Raw genomic sequence first — 22,698 nt, 5'->3', positions numbered from 1 at the left:
ATCCACAAATAAGATTCTTGTCAACATCCTAACCAAGGTAGTCTCAGCCTCACGCAGTGACTGGGATAACAAGCTGATGGCGGCCTTGTGGGCTTACCGCACAACTTACAAAATGGCCGTCGGACAGACCCCCTTTAGGCTGATTTACAGAATTGAAGCAATTCTCCCCATAGAATTCTTCGTTCCTAGCCTACGAATTGCACTTTAGGAGCGATGGGAAGGAAAGGAGACATGGATGCAATACCTAGTAGAGATCGAACGCCTCTCAGAGACTCCTCTTCTAGCCACTCATGCACTCATATGTGAGAAGGTATGATGGAAGAGTTGGTTTGACAAGCATGTCAAGCAATGTGACTTCGAAAAAGGCGACATAGTGCTCCTATACTTAGTTAAGAGGCACAAGCAAAAAATGAAGTTTTGGGATCTTGGACCTTTCAGAGTCCGTGCAATTAGCCAAACGGGCAATATCGAGCTCGAGACTATAGCCGACGAAGGGATAGGCTTCTTCAATGGCAACTGTGTTAAGAAATACTATCCCCCCACACATCCTTTTCATGAACCACCAATGTTGGAACCACCAGTCAACGTTCAAGTAGCCACCATCACCGAAATCGATGATGAGGATGAGGAAATTATGGAACCTACATACCTGCACATCATAGTCACTGCCAAGTGAGCATGCGTCTTCAATGCCTTAATTGACAAGGGAGCGGACTTCAATGTCTTGACTCACGATCATTGGACCCAACTTGGCAAACTGCCACTACAACCCACTAACGCCAAATTAAATCCATATGGGGGCCACTCCTATGAACTCCTCAGTAAGTGCAAGGCTACCATTTCTATCGAGACTGAAACTGTACCAATGATCTTCTACGTGCTGCCAAACACCAAGGACGCAGGCACAGAGATGCTGCTAGGGCAAACTTTCAAGAAGCAAACTCGTTGCCACGTCAATTATGAGTTGCGGCGCATTCACCTCGCCATAAGCAATATTTTCATTGCTACACCTTTCAACCAGGGGTGCATGATGGAACAATCCACACGGCCACCGATAGAACTATTAGCATCCGAATCTAAGGAGAAGGGTAGTACTCGGTCACCACCCACCACCTCTCAAGAACCACTGCTCGTGGTAACGAAAGCTAAAGCTCAACAGCCTAGTTTCCAATGGAGGCCTAAACAACCACGATCGCCGCCTAGGAGTCATCGCACAGGACCTCATAAGACCCAAAGCTCTAAACCTAGGACACAAAGGCGCAGTTACAGCAATCAATGCATGATCAGGTGAAGGTGGGTGCCTAAAGCCCTCCTGCATGCGCAAGGCTACTACGAGGGGAATGCCTAGTTATGGATCCCTAAAGCCCACACGGCCAAGACCAGTACTTGTAGGCTACCCCCAAGCCTGATCACCCCCAGCCCCATCAAACCTCAAAACCATAAGCCGCAATGCTCCCCAGGCCTACATCCATCAAGCCCATCCACACGTATGCCTGAGAGAGTCGAACAATCCTACTGGTCCAAACGATAGACATCATCACATGACCCATCACCCACTAGATCCCATCCGGCTACAATGATCCACTCTGAAGGCATCAATCCATCAGAAATAGCTGTTGCTTCCCCAGCCCTAAGCCAGAAAGCCCAACCACAACCTAAGGCACACCTGCAACCACAACTGTCTACTCTCAAAGGCTCCAGTGCTATCAAACCCCAACCACCAGCACGTCTTAAACCCTCCTATGAGCGGAAATCATTTTTGACGTTGGTGTCAGATCTAGCCGAAGATACAGGGGATGACATAGTTGATTGCATTAGACGGCTTGATTCTACTGATCCGGGTTTTTTACAACCCGAATTATTACCACAAAATTTTGGCCAAAGCCCCTATTAAGAGCTTACCATATCACTTTGGGTTTACTCTTCAAGCACTAGGTATGCTACATTGCTTCTCGATTATGATAACTCTAGCAAATGGGGGGAAACAAGTTCTTAGAAGGCATGTCAATGTAAAGGGTCAAAGAGATGGTTATCTTAGTGAAGATGAAAATGGATTACACCTAGGGGTTGAGTGAATGCATAGATTTTTCAAAGGACTAGCCTCCAACTACACATGGGCCCCGTCTGCATCACTAAGATTTGGAATCTATCACCATCATTAGAGGACACCTCACCCTTGCATACAAGTCAATATCCACATCATGGTGTCATTTGGATCTTGCACAAAAGCTTACAAGCATGGACCCCTTTTGTCACATGCTTATATGTATTTATATACATATGGGGGACTAAAGTCAAAGCAGCTTTTGGAAGCCCTTTTTTATAATCTCAATAACTCCCAAGAAAAAGCGAATTTCAAGAAAATTCCCGCGAAGGCCGATCGGTTTCGACCTGTTCTACAAAGTTGCAGAAGAAACTTTTTCAAATTCCTCACGGATTTGAAGTTACGAAGGCGCAGACTGCTGGCTACATGCAAATTTCTTCTCTCTTTCACCACACCAACTTTCCACTCTATCCTTCTTGTAAATATATCATAATAATGTGCTTTGGGCACCCACCTCTTGTAATCTAGCTCCATTTCTCTATGTTGTCTACCACCACCCTTGGCTTCTTGCATGATGACCAAGGTGGGGACTTGTCCCATTCACTATGCTCCATATTTTCAAAGATGCCATACATCATCTAGGATTATGTTAATCAAGAAGATTAGCTTAATCTAATCCCTCATGGAGGCTATATAAAGAGCCCATGGAGAATGAAGAAGAGAGAGGGGAGAAAGAAGGCCAATGACAAGTCCATGAGAGCATTCTAGAATACCCTCATCTCTTTGAGGGAAGCTATGAGAGTTCTTTTATTATGTAGCATAATGGCAAGCTTCTTCTACCTCTTCTCCTATTATCTCCCTCTCTTCTCATCTTCTCATTCCATGTAGCATGATGGCAAGCTTCTTCTACCTCTTCTCCTCTTGTCTCCCTCTCCTCTCATCTCTCTCTCTCTTATATTTCAATATGGTGTCTAGTACATATATTCTCTCTTGTAAATTTGTGTCTTGGTTCTCTTGATTCTCTTTGAGAAAAGGGGAAAGAGGGACAATGACAAGTCCATGAGAGCATTCTAGAATACCCTCATCTCTTTGAGGGAAGCTATGAGTGAGTTCTTTTATTATGTAGCATAATGGCAAGCTTCCTCTACCTCTTCTCCTATTATCTCCCTCTTTTCTCATCTTCTCATTCCATGTAGCATAATGGCAAGCTTCTTCTACCTCTTCTCCTCTTGTCTCCCTCTCCTCTCATCTCTCTCTCTTATATTTCAATATGGTGTCTAGTACATATATTCTCTCTTGTAAATTTGTGTCTTGGTTCTCTTGATTCTCTTTGAGAAAATGGATGTCCTAGCCCATCCTCCCTTTGGCTAGGTGGTGCCCCTATTTAGTTCTCTTAGTGAGGATTGGAGGTTGGATGGGTAAGAGGCAACCCGTTCATCATTTCATCCCTCACTACCTTCAGAGAGCTAGCTCTGAGCTATGACTGTAAAATATTACACGGCGCAGCGAACAGAATCTGAGAAAGAGATAGAGAGAGTACACAACAGATAAGAGGAGAATCAGTAAATTCTTTAACTCCAAACAACTGATACAAAGATGGCTCTGTCCACTCGTGCGCTTCCACAGTGTGAAGCTTAGATGGCGATCTAGACAGAAGATAAGTGAAGAGCTTAAGGCTAGCTAGAACAACAACTCTGACTGGGTGAAAGATGAGTGAGAGATGGCTGCGAAGGGGTTTAGCTTTTATAGCCCGCGAAGGTCATTAGGTCGGCTTGCTGACCTACCATATGAACCTCCACTAGTCGGACAGGGTATATTCCCTTTACCATCAGGGCCCCCGGACCCCACAATAGGGGCCCCTTTTAACTCCCTTACACCACAACTCAATGCAATGCTCCTCGAGTTACTACTAGCTTAACCACTCCGTCTAACCCAAAGATTAGACCCACAATGGTCACCTTTTTGCCATCCGATCACATAGACCTCATCTGATATACAAGTCAGGACTCAACCAATGTCCGGGCTCACACTTGGCTTCTCCTCATAATGGGGGCCTTACAACTTTGAGCACCATGGATCATTGGTAGCACCTAATGAGGGTGGGGCATTAATCATATCTAACACCCCTCCTCAATGTCCACCCATAGGTGAACTATCTCCTCGGCCGAATGCCGAGTCTTTGAAGATGAACTTGAAGCAGATCCTTCGTAAGTGCTTTGGTGAAGATATCTGCTCCATTCTCCTTTGTTGGACAGTAGACCAGTTCCACTATCCCATCCTCTATCAAATCATGCACATAGTGATACTGGATCTCTATATGTTTGGTGCGTGCATAAAACACTGGATTTTTGGCAATGGCGATGCAACTCTGATTGTCACATCTCAGCACAGTTGGTTCTTCATCTTGCACTCCCATATGCCATAGAATCCTTCTCAACCATACGGCCTCACATGCAGCAAAACAAGCTGCCTTGTACTCTGCTTCGGTAGAAGGCAATGCCACTGTTGGTTGCTTCTTACTAATCCAAGAGAAATTTCCTGAATCCAAAGAGAAACAATAACCAGAAACTGACTTTCTGGAATCAATGTCTTCTGCCCAATCTGAGTCACAGTTCCCCACAAGAGAAGTTCTGAAACTGTATGTGATATCATAGTCAAGAGTTTTCTTCAAGTATCTGAGCACCCACATCCCAGCCTTCCAATGACTCTCATGAGGTTTGTTTGAGAACCTGCTCAAAACACCAACAGCAAAACTGATATCTGGTCTGGCGTTACACAACTAGATCAGCCAACCTCCTATACCTCCCAATGTCTGCTAGTGCTGATGTATCCTCGACGGATAACTTTGCATTCACCTCCATAGGTGTAGCTATCTCCTTGCACTCGGTCATGCCAAATGCCTTCAAGATCTCCCATGCATACTTCTTCTGAGAGATGAAGTTCTTTCCTCTGGCTCTTGCCAGACTTCAATCCCCAAACAATAGTGCAGCAAGCCCAAGTCTGTCATTTCAAACTCAGAACTCAAAGCCTTTCGAGTTTGGTTGATCATATCTTCATAGTCACCTGTAATAAGAAGGTCGTCCACATATAAAACAATCATTACAGACTTTTTACCATCCCTGTAAACATACAAGTTAGCATCTGAGGCACATCTTTTGAAGTTTAGGTTTAAAAAGAACCTATCTATCCACTGGTACCATGCTCTGGGGGCTTGTTTCAGCCCATATAATGCCTTCTTCAGCTTACACACTTTGTTCTCAGAATGGGGGGCCTCAAACCCTGGTGGCTGAGTCATGTACACCTCCTCCTTGAGGTCACCATTTAAGAACGATGACTTAACATTCATTCGGTACACTGGCCACTTCTTGTGGGCAGCCACTGCAAGTACTGTGCGAATAGTGGTCATTCGGGTAGTTGGGGAAAATGACTCTTGAAAATCAAACCCTTCAACTTGTGAAAATCCTTGGGCAACCAGTCTAGCTTTGTACTTTTCTAAGGTACCATCAGCCTTGTACTTTACCTTCCAGATCCACTTGGTGCCAATAACCTTCCGCTTTGCTGGTCGATCCACTAGCTCCCAAGTGTCATTCTTCATTATGCTGTCATAATCCGCCTGCATAGCAGCCTTCCATGATGGATCTGCAAGTGCTTCTTCTAAGTCAGTTGGCTCCTTTAACTCTCTCATAATCTCAACCATCAAGACCATATTGACTATGTGAGCAGAAGCCCTCCTTTGCTCCTCTATTCTCTGAGACCTCCTTCGTCCGTCTGCCTTCTCCTCAACAGATGCAGGCATAGGATTATTGTGGTCATAGAGCTGCTTCACCCAGCGCGGCAATGGCTTTTCCGGTGGGGTGATGTCAGGTTGGTGAACTTTTTCCTCATCATCTGAAGATGATGCTTCCTCCTCCTTAAGGATAGGGACAAATTCCGAAATGTGAGACAGATGGTTTCTTACCAATGTAAGCCTCATGAGGTGTTTTTTCCTTGAGAGCCTTTGTATAGCTCCGATTCAGAATGTAGACTGCAGTATTAACAGCTTCAGCCCAAAAATGGTTAGGCAATCCCTTGCCCTTTAGCATGCATCTTGCCATCTCCACAATGGTGCGATTCCTGCATTCCAGAACACCGTTCTGCTGAGGTGAGTGAGGCGTCGTCAATTGATGCTTAATCCCTTTGCTCTTGCAAAAGCCTTCAAACTCCTTTGAGTTGAACTCACCACCACCATCTGTTCTAAATTTCTTCACACTTTTCCCTGTTTCATTCTCAACAAGTATTAGCCATTCTTTAAACTTACCAAAAGCTTGAGCCTTATCATGAAGGAAGTACACCCACATCTTCCTACTGTAGTCGTCGACAATCAACATAAAATAAGAAGATCCCCCCAAGGCCTGTGTAGGCATCTTACCACACAAGTCAGCATGCACCAACTCTAGAGGAGCCTGTGCTCTATTCTTGATTTCTTGTGGAAATGCCTTTCTCTGTTGCTTGCCCATCGTACAAGCTTCACATGGTTCCTTCAATTCAGTTATTGTAGGTAGGTGAGCAACCATACCTTGCTTTTGCATCTCCTTCAATACTGCAAATCCGATGTGTCTAAACCTTTCATGCCAAAGCTTGCTTGTGCCCACTCCAGCGGTGGCTGTAAGATCACTTAGCTCATACAGGTTGTTCCTTCTTTCTCCTTTGCCAACAATTGTGCCAGCACTATCAATAATTTCTGCACCTGTCTTCTTGAACCTCACTTCATGACCAAGATCAGTTATGGCAGCAACTGATAAGAGATTTCTCCTGATTTCGGGAACATACAACACATTTGAAAGCTTTTTGAGTTCACCATTTGAAGCAACAAAAGAAATAGTACCTGTGCCCGCAGCAGGGCATTTAGCATCATTTCCAACCGTCACAGTGATGGATTCTTGTAGAGGCTGCATAGAATTGTATAGACCTTTCTTGTTGGTCATGTGACAGGAGGCCCTACTATCCAACACCCATGAGTCAGTTGTAGATTCTTATTGCGCTGAGGAGCACACTTCCTCAATGGTCGCCATGAATAATTTCAACTCCGCTTCAGCCGTATTGGCTGTCTCTTTCCCTTTACTTTTAAGGGTACCATTCCTTTCATCTACCTTCTTGACACGACAATCTGCAATTGCATGTCCTTTCTTCTTGCAGTAGAAGCACTCTCCTTGAAACTTCTTCTTGCCGCCCTTCTTCTTTTTGTCACCATCATTTTTGGTGGAGGAAACACCTTTGCCTTTTGCATTGGCAGAGAATGCAGTATCTCCATTGTTGCTTCCTTCTCGGGCTTTCAGCCTCAACTCGTCCTCCATTAATAATGCACAAAACTCCTCAAAAGTCAAAGCTTGAGGTCTCACCTGAGTATTAAGGGCAGTTACTAGTCCATCAAACTTTTGTGTACAAATCCGAAGACACCTTCGAGCTAGCTCTTCGCTAGTCTTTTGTATCCCAGCACCAGCCATCTAGTCGCGCAGATTCTTAATCCAAGTGATGAATGCTTCAACCGTCTCTCCTTCAGCAAACTTCTCCGCTGCTAGTTGATTCTCCAAGTTTTGAATCCTTGTTTGGTTTCGTGTTTCATACTGACTCCTTAGTACATTCCAAGCCTCTGACGCTTTGGTTGTATGCTGAATCAAAGTCAAATCATTGTCAGAACAGCTTGTAACTAAGGCACACAATGCATATGCATTCCTTCGTTTCCAAGCTCGTAGAAGATCTGCATTCGGAGGAATCATCACACTAGGATTTGATGGGTCGGGGGTAGGCTGTGGTTCTGCGTCAGTCCCTAGCACAATCTCCAGAAGCCCATAAGAATCAAGGATAGTTGTAATTTTGAACTTCCACAAGGTGTAGTTTGTACCATCTAACTTACCTTTGCTGAAGGTTGGTGGACGAATCCTCAGTGTTTGAATAGCCAGTACAGCAACACCACCTCCTGCACCACTTCCGGAAGTCAACATAGTTTCTATTTGCTGTTGAATCCTTTGCCTCTTACACACTCTCCGATCTCTAGAGCCCCTTGGGCTCTGATACCATGTAAAATATTACACGGTGCAGTGAACGGAATCTGAGAAAGAGATAGAGAGAGTACACAACAGATAAGAGGAGAATCAATAAATTCTTTAACTCCAAACAACTGATACAAAGATGGCTCTGTCCACCCGTGCGCTTCCACAGTGTGAAGCTTAGATGGCGATCTAGACAGAAAATAGGTGAAGAGATTAAGGCTAGTTGGAACAACAACTCTGACTGGGTGAAAGTTGAGTGAGAGATGGCTGTGAAGGGGTTTAGCTTTTATAGCCCGCGAAGGTCGTTAGGTCGCCGACTTACCATATGAGCCTCCACCAATTGGCCAGGGAATATTCCCTTTACCATCGGGCTGGGGGCGCTGCCCCCGGACCCCTGCCAGGGGGTCGCTGGCCCTCTTGGGACCCCCTAGCCAGGGGCCACTTCCACGGCGCCCAGACCCCACAATAGGGGCCCCTTTTAACTCCCTTACACCGCAACTCAATGCAATGCGCCTCGAGTTGCTACCAGCTTAACCTCTCCATCTAACCCAAAGATTAGACCCACAATGGTCACCTTTTTGCCATCCGGTCACATAAACCTCATCTGATATACAAGTCAAGACTCCACCAATGTCCGAGCTCACACTTGGCTTCTCCTCATAATGGGGGCCTTACAACTTTGAGCACCATGGATCATTGGTAGCACCTAATGAGGGTGGGGCATTGATCATATCTAACAATGACCACTTGGACTTAGGTTAGTTGCCCAAGCCTTTTGCAATCGAAATTCGCACAATGCCTTGTTCTTCGGAGACGTTTGAACTTGCATTCGCAAAGGCAGCAAACTCCGCTGTTGTATTGCTCAACATTGAGGTCTCTAAAGAGGAAGCCCTCAAACAAGACCTCATAATGTCATACGATCAGCGTACCACTTCTGCCATCACCGACCAAGAAATTGCAGAATTATCCCAACTTGCTGGGACTGAATCCCCATTCATGCGGCACTGGTATACTCTTAGATTGCAATGGGAAGTAGAGGAATGATGAGTCATGACCAAATGGAGCAGCACCGCGCAATCAAAACAGCGGAGTATGACCCCACTTATATCGCGCCAACCTTGTATAGAGTATTAACCACTCTTCATGCAACCGCCCCCTGGAAGAGCACATCAAGGGACACCCTTACCTCAATCGCCTACTATTGACTAAGGAGGAGCTACACATTGCTAGCCGTGGTGCCTCTAATGACTTCCTAACAGATGTTCTCACTTACATAACACACATTGGCACTTTCCCTTGTGACCTCGATCGCGCAGCTCAGTGAGAGTACAACCCCGATTTTTACACTTGGTTCCTACGCCGATGACTCCTAAGACCCATTGCCGAAGGCCCTCAACCTCCAAAACCTTGAATCCTAGTAAGGATTCTTCTCAAGCTGGGAAGGGAAGGGGACTGAGGTAAATCAAGAGATCAATTAAAACCAATGAAAATCAAGGTGAATCAAGAGATCAATTAAAACCAATGAAAATCAAGGTGAATCAAGAGATCAATTAAAACCAATGAAAATCAAGCAAAATGCATAAGCACGTAGACAACGAGTGAGGTAGGAAAATGTCAAGAGAACTTTGAAATAAAGGGCAAAAAGTTAAAGCTGAAAGAGAAGACTCCACATTGGATAGGATTTTAATGGTTTCATTCAATAAACACATAGAGTCTTTCCTTTTTAGTCTATGCCTTTTCTTGAGAATTGTTAATTTGAAAGCACTAATGGAAATTGGGGTTTGGGAACTGGGGTTTATGATAGGAACAAAAGATGTTGCAACAAGACCGTGCACACCGACTTCCGTTCACGGAAGAGGAAAGAGCGCAGTACAACATCACTCTGGAGAGCTGCGCCTACAACCAGCTAAAGTTCCTAAACATTCACAACATAGAAGATTTGGTGGCCAAGGACGAAGCGGCCAGGAGAGTCGTTGAAAAATGCAACTTCACCAAGTAGCTTGAAAAATTTGCACAAGAACCTGACCACACAAAGTGTGTGGAGTTTCTCAGGTCTTATGACCCCGACAATGAGTGCAGCACCATCACAATAGGAAGGGGACAAAACGCCAAACAGGTACATGTTCGCTTAACCCCTGCCTTGGTGGAGAAGGCATTGGGACTGGAGCCAAAAATAGAGAAGAAGCAGAAGAGGGATGTGTACGCCATGCTGAAGATGAGAAAGGAGGATATCCTGATAGATGACGGCATCAGTATCTAGGACATCCATGATGCGGAAACAAGATTGCAGGCAAAACTAGTACACGCGCTCTTCTCCAGCCAGTGCTACAATGCCTTGATGCACCGAATCAGTGTACCTGTGCTGGACAACGTAGCGGCTCACACCTTGCATGAAGTCGACTAGAACGGCTATGTACACAAAACTATTGACCAGGCGGCTAAAGCACTTGCTTTAGGAAGCACACCTGCAAGAGAAGAGTCTCCAGCTTCTAGGGCCACGAAAAGAAAGAAGGCCTCGTCCAAGGCCTCGTTCATTGCCTATGGAAGCATTTTGACTACGCTCATCCAGGAGGCAGTGAAAGAGATGCAGGATGCAGAAGAAGGGGAAGGAGAAATGCCCGACAGGTCACCTCCTCATCAGAATAGAGAGAGGTCCAACGATAGGACCGAGACTGATAAGGAAGGGCAGGGGAAAGAAGAGCAATCAAGCAAAAAGCAAGTCAAGGAATCCAAGGAGAAGACAGCGCAGAAAAAAAAGAAGCCAGATGAAGGCCACAGGAAGGAGAAAGAGGATTTGGAAAAGGCAAAAAGACAATCCCTCAAGGAGGCTGAGGAGAGGGAGAAGAAGAAGAAACAGGAAGAAGAAGAAACGAAAGAACAAGTCAATGTCAAGATTGTGGGAGAGAAGGAAGGATTCTCACTTGTAGCTTTCTTGCTTGCACAATGGGGGAATACACACAAGGGTGGAGGCTGAAAAACAGTTTTCCTCTTCTTAGTTGTGTAAGCCAAAAGAACTCTAGTACAAAGAAATAGAAGAACCCTATATATGGGTCTCAAACCAAACTCAACTAACTAAGGTGGCATACTAACTAAGGCACGAACTAGAGTAGATAAGGATAGCTGTCATCTAGCTATTATTCATGGGCGGTATACCAACTGCATCTGAAACTGACAAGTCAGTGACATAAATGCACAACGGTCACCCTGGCATATCACGAGTGGAGCTCGATATCTCAACACTCCCCCTCGAGCTCAATCGCAATTCCTGCACACCAAGCAGGTCTCTGAACTTGCGCAACTTCTCTGCGCCCAATGCCTTCGTGAATATGTCAGCTACCTGATCCTCTGTGCTGACATAAACTAGATCAATAAGACCTAGTAAAACCCTCTCCCGCACATAGTGATAATGCACCTCAATGTGCTTTGTTCTAGCATGATAGACTGGGTTATTTGCCAAGTGTATACTACTCATGTTGTCACAATAAATGACAACTAGCCCATATGTAGACTGATGCATATCATAAAGTAGCTTATGCAACCAAGCTACCTCACATGTAGCCATTGCTGCACCCCTGTACTCAGCCTCTATGCTCGACAAGGCAACTGTAGGTTGTTTCTTGCTGCTCCAAGTGACTGCAGCACTCCCAAAAGAGAACACATATCCACTGGTAGATCGTCTATCCGAAATACTACCAGCCCAATCAGCATCAGTGTATCCATGCAACTGTATCTGAACCCCAGTCTCATAAAATAGTCCATACTGCAATGTGGACTTCACATACCTGATTATGCATCTAGCCGCATCCAAATGCGGTTTCCTTGGAGCCTGCATAAATTGACTTACCAATCCAACAGCATAGCTCAAATCTGGCCTGGTAATAGCCATATAAATCAAACTTCCTACTATGTGTCTGTACATAGTAGGGTCTTCCAGAAGCTCACCTGCATTTGCGCACGCTCAGCTTCACATTCTGCTCCAAAGGAACTGAAATAGGCTTACAGCTTGTCATCCCATATTTAGACAGCATGTCCAATCCATACTGCCTCTCCAAGAGCCGTATCCCACTTGGTGATCTAATCACCTCAATGCCCAAGAAATAGCGCAGCTCTCCCAAATCCTTCATCTCAAACTTTTGCTTCAATAGCATTTTCACATGAAGGACATCTTCATCACTGTCACCTGTCATAATCAAATTATCAACATAAATGACAAGTAGCATAATACCTTTCTTTGTTTTTCTCACATAAATTGAGAAATCTGCCTTGGAAATCTGAAATCCAATAGTGACAAGATACTGTCCTATCTTGTCAGACCATGCTCTAGGTGCTTGCTTCAAGCCATACAAGGCTTTCTTCAACTTGCAAACAAACTCAGGATGAACGGCATGCACATAACCTGGTGGCTGCTCCATATAGACCTCTTCTTGCAAGTCACCATGCAAGAAGGCATTCTTTACATCCATCTGATGTAAAGACCATTCCTTTGATGCAGCCATAGCAATGACTGCTCTTACGGTTGCCATCCTTGCAACCGGACTGAATGTTTCTTCCTAGTCAATGCCATATGTTTGTACATACCCCTTGACTACTAATCTTGCCTTGTATCTGTTCACAGAACCATCTGCATTGTGCTTCACCTTATAAACCCACTTACAGCCAGTTGCATTCTTACCTTTAGGCAAAGGTACCATTTTTCTTTTCCCATGGCTTTCTCCCATTTTTCTTTTTCCATGGCTTGCTCCCATTTCTTCATCCATTTCTTCATCCATGGCTTTCTCCCATTTTTCTTTTCCCATGGCTTGCTCAAAAGAAGTGGGTTCTAGTTCCTGTATCACTTTGACCATATATGCATAGTGAATGGTTGTAAATCCATCATATTTCAGCCTATCCACAGGATACCTAACTATGGTAGACCTGCGCAAAGTAGGTTCACTCCTAGGTGCTCTCAAAACATCCCTGGTCTTCCTTACTCCAGGTGTAACAATAGAAGGAATACCCAACTCATCATCAATGCTCTGTTCTGAGCCATTGGATTCACCATCCACATAAGAGTGACCTGCATTCACATCAAACATGGGCTGATCTACCTTCTCTTTTCCTTTTCGTGATACCTGCATACCACTATCTGCATTGCTTTGAGAAGATTCTCCTGATCTCAATCTGCCTGTCCATGGCGAAGAATGTGAACCACTGCTAGAGGACGCTCCAGGTCCACTAATATTTTGTGACTGCTGATGTGAATTCTGTGCAGCATTACCATTTTGTGCATCTACATCATCAATCACATTTACTGGTTTATACCAGCTACTCATCTCATAAAAAACAACATCTCTGCTCACTGTAAACTTACGAGTAGAAGGGTTATAGCATCTATACCCTTTCTGCTACAGAGAGTAACCAATAAAGATGCACTTCTCAGCTTTTGGATCCAACTTGGATCTTAACTCATCTGGCACATGAACATAGGCAATGCAACAAAAAATCTTCAAATGAGAAATATCTAGTTTCCTACCAGTATACCTCTCCTCTGGAGTCATCCCATGTATTGCTGTAGTGGGAGTCCTATTCATTATGTAGACTGCTGTAGCAACTGCTTCAGCCCAGTAAAAATCTGGCAAGTCTTTTTCATTGAGCATGGCACAAGATACCTCTCCAATATGCCTGTTTTTCCTTTCTGCAATTCCATTTTGTTGTGGGGTATGACTGCATGAATATTGCTGCTTTATGCCATGCTCCTACAGGAATCTTGCAAACTCATTTGAGAGGTACTCTCCCCCTCCATCTGACCTTAGGCATTTTATTTGCAGGCATGTTTCTTTTTCAACCATAGCTTCAAGAGTTTTGAAATGCCCAAAAACTTCACTTTTCTTTTTCATAAAATACACCCAAACTTTTCTGCTATAGTCATCAATGAAAGTAACAAAATAATGACAGCCTCCAAGAGATGCAGCTTTAGTAGTCCACACATCAGAGTGGATTAATTCCAATGGCTTCTTACTCTCTTGAACGTGTCTAGGAAATGGTTTCCTTGCCTGTTTTCCAAACTGACAGGCTTCACATACCTTATGCATTTCTGCAACCTTGAATTTAGGCAATCCTACAACAATATTTTGGGCCTGCATTGATTCAAGTCGCTGTACATTAACATAACCAATGCGTTTATGCCAGATATCAATATCTGCAACTACACCGGTCCCATGTGCAAACATTGCTACACTCAATTCAGGCATGTCTGCATCCAACGTAAACATTCTGCCCTTCTTTTTTCCTTTTGCTATCAAGCGACCTTTATTTTTCATATCCTTAGCAAAGCATCCATGAGGATTAAATCTGACCTGCAAGCCCTGCTCAACCATTTGACCAACAGAAACCACATTCTTGGTGATATTCGGGACATGAAATACATCGGACAAGTATTTCTTTTTCCCATCCTGCATAGACAAAGGAATTTTTCCAATCTGCACAATAGGATGTGCAGTATCATCACCAGTCTCCACAAATCCTGGTTTTTTCATTTTTCTTGCATCCTCCATCCATTCTGCATGACCTGTCATGTGGTTTGATGCACCTGAGTCAACATACCATACATCATTGCTTTCTTCTGCACTTGTCACAGAATTATTCATGTGCTGCACCATAAACAAATGCTCATTTTTGTCATCACCCTATCTACTAGAAGATGCATAATTCCCTTGTTGCAGTTTTCTATTCATGATGTCATTCTGCTTTTTATAGCAGTCTTTAGCCATATGACCCATTTTACCACAGTAGTAGCATTCAACATTACTGTTTGCATTTTGGCCTCTTTGCCATCCACCACGACCTCTTTGGCTCCCCCTGCCTCTAGAGTTACCATGTCCTCCTCCATAGGACTGGTTTTCTTGAGTTTGCTGCATATTCTGATTTCTACCACGGCCTTCAGATCGGCCTCCTCTACCTCTACCTCTACCTCTTCCAGCATTTGAGTAGAAGACAACTTCTTTTGAAGTTCCTCCTGAAGAAGATACACCACCATTTCTCTACTCCTCAGAAATTAGAAGAGCAATCAACTCCTCAAAATTAGGAAATCTTTCACGGATGGAAATGGATGTTCGAAACTGTGCATAATCCTTTCCTAGACCATTCAAGGTCACAAAAACTAAATCATCATCTTCCACCGGCGACCCAAAGGAAGCAAGTGCATCTGCAATCTTCTTCACCTTCGTGTGGTAGTCATTGATGCTCCAATTTTCTCTTTGCACATTATGCAACTCTTGCTTGAGCTGCATTTTCCTGGCTTGCGTATTTGTACTATACATTTTTGACAAAGTATCCCATGCCTCCTTTGGCATACTTGCATCTTGAATATGCACAATCATAGAGTCTGAAATGCTGTTAGACAGCCAGTACATAACTTTCCTGGCTCTCTCATGCCATGCTTTAAATGCCTGCATTTGCTGTTGATTGGGAACATCAAGAAGAACTAGTTCTTCTTTATTTCCTGCAACAAATTCCCAATATCCTTTTCCTATAAGGAAATTTGTCATTCTAAACTTCCATGCTTGGAAGTTGTTCTGGTCAAGCTTTTCAATGACAATCTGTGAGAGAGAATCAGACGCCATTACAAAACACTGCAAAAAATTCTGTCACTGCAAAGAACACAGCTTCAGCCTCACAAGGGCTAATCTGCAAAACTGACCAAAGTGGTATTTGACCACACAGTCACTTCCTAGTGACGATTTTGCATCAACAGGCAACAAGGATGATTCTGTAACTCCCAATGTCTCTGCACACAAGCATACGATGCAATTTCTATAGTAACTTTTCACCGACCTATAGAACAGTGGTCGCACAGCATAAAACTGGGCCTTTTCCTGAGTGCGTGCAGAAAACTTCCACCTCCAAAACAGGCCCTGAAATGGCCTCAAATAAAAAAAACAGGGCGTCTCAACCTGAGACAATGCACTTTTGCACTTCCCGGCTGTGCTACCTGCAAAGACTTGCTCCGAAAATAGAAAAATGAAAGCAACACTGGTCCTCTTACCAGAACACCGCGAACTTGGCTTGCTTTCTTGAGCTCCTTACCACGAACAAGGCTCTAATACCATATCAAGATTGTGGGAGAGAAGGAAGGAGTCTCACTTGTAGCTTTCTTGCTTGCACAATGGGGGAATACACACAAGGGTGGAGGCTGAAAAACAGTTTTCCTCTTCTTAGTTGTGTAAGCCAAAAGAACTCTAGTACAAAGAAATAAAAGAATCCTATATATGGTCTCAAACCAAACTCAACTAACTAAGGTGTAATACTAACTGAGCCACGAACTTCCTCTTCTTAGTTGTGTAAGCCAAAAGAACTCTAGTACAAAGAAATAAAAGAACCCTATATATGGTCTCAAATCAAACTCAACTAACTAAGGTGGCATACTAACTGAGCCACGAACTAGAGTAGATAAGGATAGCTATCATCCAGCTATTATTCATGGGCAGTATACCAACCGCATCTGCAACTGACAAGTCGGTGACATAAATGCACAATGGTCACCCTGGCATATCATGAGTGGAGCTCGATATCTCAACAGTCAAGAGGGCTAAAAAGGCATCGAAACAAGAGGCTGAGAAGAGAAAAAGAGAAGAGCAGGAAGAAAATGACAAATTGGAGGAAGAGTACAGGAAAGCTGAAAAGGAAAGGCAAAGAAGAGCTGCGGAGGAAGAAGAGGAACTAAGAAGGAAGGAGGAGGAGGACTTGGCCGAAGCCACATGCCGGTCCATTGAGCAGCAATGAAGAGCTAATGATCCGTGAGCCTAGAGCTAGCTGAGGGAAGAAGGGCCTAACTCTAGCACGTAGGTACCAGAAGTCCCACCACCCGTTGTCCTTGAAGGCAAAGGCAAGGCCCTCCTCCATCCTATCCCCACCCTCATGGCACCCTCCACCGAACCAACCATCCTCATCCCTAGCATCCCCACCAGCATGGAGGTTTCCAACTTCGTGGCCTGGATGCAATATTTTATCAATAAAGAAATGACCTAGGGAAAGAGCACAGAAACCACGGCCATGGGGCAAAAGAGACCAGCCGTAGATGCTGAGTCGAGACAGGACCAAAAGCGTTCGAGAGTGGAAGTCTTGACCACCCCAACCCACACAACAATGACGCCACCAGCCAATTACGACGAGTACATCGCCGAGTTGCTCTCCAAATTGGAGAAGGCGAAGAAGGAAAATGTTGAGATATCGAGCTCCACTCGTGATACGCCAGGGTGACCGTTGTGTATTTATGTCACCGACTTGTCAGTTGTAGACGCGGTTGGTACACCGTCCCTGAATAATAGCTACATGATAGCTATTCTTATCTACTCTAGTTCGTGGCTCAGTTAGTATGCCACCTTAGTTAGTTGAGTTTGGTTTGAGACCCATATCTAGGGTTCTTCTATTTCTTTGTACTAGAGTTCTTTTTGGCTTACACAACTAAGAAGAGGAAAACTGTTTTCAGCCTCCACCCTTGTGTGTCTTCCCCCATTGTGCAAGCAAGAAAGCTTCAAGCGAGACTCCTTCCTTCTCTCCCACAATCTTGACATGGTATCAGAGCCTTGTTCGTGGTAAGGAGCTCAAGAAAGCAAGCCAAGCTCGCAGTGGTCTGGTAAGAGGAGCAGTGTTGCTTTCATTTTCTGTTTTGGGAGCAGATCTCTGCAGGTAGCACAGCTGGAAATTGCAGGAGTGCATTGTCTCAGGTTGAGACACCCTTCGCGGTGAAGCAAAAAATGACCTTGTTTTTTTGATTTGAGGCCATTTCGGGGCCTGTTTTGGAAGCGGAAGTTTTCTGCACGCACTCAGGAAAAGGCCCAGTTTTATGCTGTGCAACCACTGTTCTACAGGTCGGTGAAAAGTTTCTGTAGAAATTGCATCGTATGCTTGTGCGCAGAGACATTGGGAGTTACAGAATCATCCCTGTTGCCTGTTGATGCAAAATCGTCACTAGGAAGTGACTGTGTGGTCAAATACCACTTTCGCCAGTTTTGCAGATTTGCCCTTGTGAGGGTGAAGCTGTGTTTTTTGCAGTGACAGAATTTTTTGCAGTGTTCTGTAATGGCGTCTGATTCTCTTTCACAGATTGTCACTGAAAAACTTGACAAGAACAACTTCCAGGCATGGAAGTTTAGAATGACGAAATCCTTATGGGAAAAGGATATTGGAAATTTGTTGCAGGAAATGAAGAAGAACCAGTTCTTCCTGATGTTCCCAATCAACAGCAAATGCAGGCATTCAAAGCATGGCATGAGAGAGCCAGGAAAGTTATGTACTGGCTGTCTATCAGCATTTCAGACTCTATGATTGTGCATATTCAGGATGCAAGTACGCCAAAGGAGGCATGGGATACTCTGTCAAAAATGTATAGCACAAATACACAAGCCAGGAAAATGCAGCTCAAGCAAGAGTTGCATAATGTGCAAAGAGAAAATATGAGCATCAATGACTACCACATGAAGGTGAAGAATTGATTGCTCTTCTAATTTCTGAGGAGCAGAGAAATGGTGGTGCATCTTCTTCAGGAGGAACTTCAAAAGAAGCTGTCTTCTACTCAAATGCTGGAAGAGGTAGAGGCAGAGGTAGAGGAGGCCGATTTGGAGGCCGTGGTAGAAATCAGAGTATGCAGCAAACTCAAGAAAATCAGTCCTATGGAGGAGGACGTGGTAACTCTAGAGGCAGGGGGAGCCAAAGAGGTCGTGGTGGATGGCAAAGAGGCCAAAATGCAAACAGTAATGTTGAATGCTACTATTGTGGTAAAATGGGTCATATGGCTAAAGACTGCTACAAAAAGCAGAATGACATCATGAATGGAAAACTGCAACAAGGAAATTATGCATCTTCTAGTAGACAGGGTGATGATAGAAATGAGCATCTGTTTATGGTGCAGCACATGAACAATTCTGTGACAAGTACAGAAGAAAGCAACGATGTATGGTATGTTGACTCAGGTGCGTCAAACCACATGACAGGTCATGCAGAATGGATGGAGGATGCAAGGAAAATGGAAAAACCAGGATTTGTGGAGACTGGTGATGATACTGCACATCCTATTGTGCAGATTGGAAAAATTCATTTGTCTATGCAGGATGGGAAAAAGAAATACCTCTCCGATGTATTTCATGTTCCGAATATCACCAAGAATCTGGTTTCTGTTGGTCAAATGGTTGAGCAGGGCTTGCAGGTCAGATTTAATCCTCATGGATGCTTTGTTGAGGATATGAAAAATAAAGGTCGCTTGATAGCAAAAGGAAAGAAGAAGGGCAGAATGTTTACATTGGAAGCAGACATGTCTGAATTGAGTGCAGCAATGTTTGCACATGGGACCGGTGTAGTTGCAGATATTGATATCTGGCATAAACGCATTGGTCATGTTAATGTACAGCGACTTAAATCAATGCAGGCCCAAAATATTGTTGCAGGATTGCCAAAATTCAAGGTTGCAGAAATGCATAAGGTATGTGAAGCCTGTCAGTTTGGAAAACAGGCAAGGAAACCATTTCCTAGACATGTTCAAGAGAGTGAGAAGCCATTGGAATTAATCCACTCTGATGTGTGGACTACTAAAGCTGCATCTCTTGGAGGCTGTCATTATTTTGTCACTTTTATTGATGACTATAGCAGAAAACTTTGGGTGTATTTTATGAAGAAGAAAAGTGAAGTGTTTGGGCATTTCAAAACTCTTAAAGCTATGGTTGAAAAAGAAACAGGTCTGCAAATAAAATGCCTAAGGTCAAATGGAGGGGGAGAGTACCTCTCAAATGAGTTTGCAAGGTTCTTGCAGGAGCATGGCATAAAGCAGCAATATTCATGCAGTTATACCCCACAGCAAAATGGAATTGCAGAAAGAAAAAACAGACATATTGAAGAGGTGTCTCGTGCCATGCTCAATGAAAAAGACCTGCCAGATTTTTATTGGGCTGAAGCAGTTGCTACAGCAGTCTACATAATGAACAGGACTCCCACTGCAGCAATACATGGAATGACTCCAGAGGAGAGGTATACTGGTAGGAAACCAGATATTTCTCATTTGAAAATTTTTTGTTGCATTGCCTATGTACATGTGCCAGATGAGCTGAGATCCAAGCTGGATCCAAAAGCTGAGAAGTGCATCTTTATTGGTTACTCTCTGCAGCAAAAAGGGTATAGATGCTATAACCCTTCTACTCGTAAGTTTACAGTGAGCAGAGATGTTGTTTTTGATGAGATGAGTAGCTGGTATAAACCAGTAAATGTGATTGATGATGTAGATGCACAAAATGGTAATGCTGCACAGAATTCACAGCAGCAGTCACAAAATATTAGTGGACCTGGAGCGTCCTCTAGTAGTGGTTCACATTCTTCGCCATGGACAGGCAGATTGAGATCAGGAGAATCTTCTCAAAGTAATGCAGATAATGGTATGCAGGTATCACGAAAAGGAAAAGAGAAGGTAGATCAGCCCATGTTTGATGTGAATGCAGGTCACTCTTATGTGGATGGTGAATCCAGTGGCTCAGAACAGAGCATTGATGATGAGTTGGGTATTCCTTCTATTGTTACACCTGGAGTAAGGAAGACCAGGGATGTTTTGAGAGCACCTGGGAGTGAACCTACTTTGCGCAGGTCTACGAGAGCTAGGTATCCTGTGGATAGGCTGAAATATGATGGATTTACAGCCATTCACTATGCATATATGGTCAAAGTGATACAGGAACCAGAACCCACTTCTTTTGAGGAAGCCATGGGAAAAGAAAAATGGGAGAAAGCCATGGATGAAGAAATGGATGCCTTGGAAGCAAATGCTACATGGGAATTGGTACCTTTACCTAAAGGTAAGAATGCAATTGGCTGTAAGTGGGTTTATAAGGTGAAACACAATGCAGATGGTTCTGTGAACAGATACAAGGCAAGATTAGTAGTCAAGGGGTATGCACAAACATATGGAATTGACTATGAAGAAACATTCAGTCCGGTTGCAAGGATGGCAACCGTAAGAGCAGTCATTGCTATGGCTGCATCAAAGGGATGGTCTTTACATCAGATGGATGTAAAGAATGCCTTCTTGCATGGTGATTTGCAAGAAGAGGTCTATATGGAGCAGCCACCAGGTTATGTGCATGCTGTTCATCCTGAGTTTGTTTGCAGGTTGAAGAAAGCTTTGTATGGTTTGAAGCAAGCACCTAGAGCATGGTCTGACAAGATAGGACAGTATCTTGTCACTATTGGCTTTCAGATTTCCAAGGCAGATTTCTCACTTTATGTGAGAAAAACAGAGAAATGTATTATGCTGCTTGTCATTTATGTTGATGATTTGATTATGACAGGTGATAGTGATGAAGATATCCTTCATGTGAAAATGCTATTGAAGCAGAAGTTTGAGATGAAGGATTTGGGAGAGCTGCGTTATTTCTTGGGCATTGAGGTGATTAGATCACCAAGTGGGATACAGCTCTTGCAGAGGCAGTATGGATTGGACATGCTGTCCAAATATGGGATGATAGGCTGTAAGCCTATTTCAGTTCCTTTGGAGCAGAATGTGAAGCTGAGCACAGATGCAGGTGAGCTTCTGGAAGACCCTACTATGTACAGACGCATAGTAGGAAGTTTGATTTATATGACTATTACCAGGCCAGATTTGAGCTATGCTGTTGGATTGGTAAGTCAATTTATGCAGGCTCCAAGGAAACCGCATTTGGATGCGGCTAGACGCATACTCAGGTATGTGAAGTCCACATTGCAGTATGGACTATTTTATGAGACTGGGGTTCAGATACAGTTGCATGGATACACTGATGCTGATTGGGCTGGTAGTATTTCTGATAGACGATCTACCAGTGGATATGTGTTCTCTTTTGGGAGTGCTGCAGTCACTTGGAGCAGCAAGAAACAGCCTACAGTTGCCTTGTCGAGCACAGAGGCTGAGTACAGGGGTGCAGCAATGGCTGCATGTGAGGTAGCTTGGTTGCATAAGCTACTTTATGATATGCATCAGTCTACAGATGGGCCAGTTGTCATTCATTGTGACAACATGAGTAGTATACACTTGGCAAATAACCCAGTCTATCATGCTAGAACAAAGCACATTGAGGTGCATTATCACTATGTGCGAGAGAGGGTTTTACTAGGTCTTATTGATCTAGTTTATGTCAGCACAGAGGATCAGATAGCTGACATATTCACGAAGGCATTGGGCGCAGAGAAGCTGCGCAAGTTCAGAGACCTGCTTGGTGTGCAGGAATTGGGATTGAGCTCGAGGGGGAGTGTTGAGATATCGAGCTCCACTCGTGATACGCCAGGGTAACCGTTGTGTATTTATGTCACCGACTTGTCAGTTGTAGACGCGGTTGGTACACCGTCCCTGAATAATAGCTACATGATAGCTATCCTTATCTACTCTAGTTCGTGGCTCAGTTAGTATGCCACCTTAGTTAGTTGAGTTTGGTTTGAGACCCATATCTAGGGTTCTTCTATTTCTTTGTACTAGAGTTCTTTTTGGCTTACACAACTAAGAAGAGGAAAACTGTTTTCAGCCTCCACCCTTGTGTGTCTTCCCCCATTGTGCAAGCAAGAAAGCTTCAAGCGAGACTCCTTCCTTCTCTCCCACAATCTTGACAGAAAAGAGGATGGTTGTGGCTGATTGGTGGC

Source organism: Lygodium microphyllum, chromosome 13, assembly GCF_053477565.2.
Source record: "Lygodium microphyllum isolate KBCC chromosome 13, Lygodium_microphyllum_v1.1.10, whole genome shotgun sequence".
NCBI classification, from domain to species: domain Eukaryota; kingdom Viridiplantae; phylum Streptophyta; class Polypodiopsida; order Schizaeales; family Lygodiaceae; genus Lygodium; species Lygodium microphyllum.
This window is presented reverse-complemented; position numbering follows the sequence as displayed.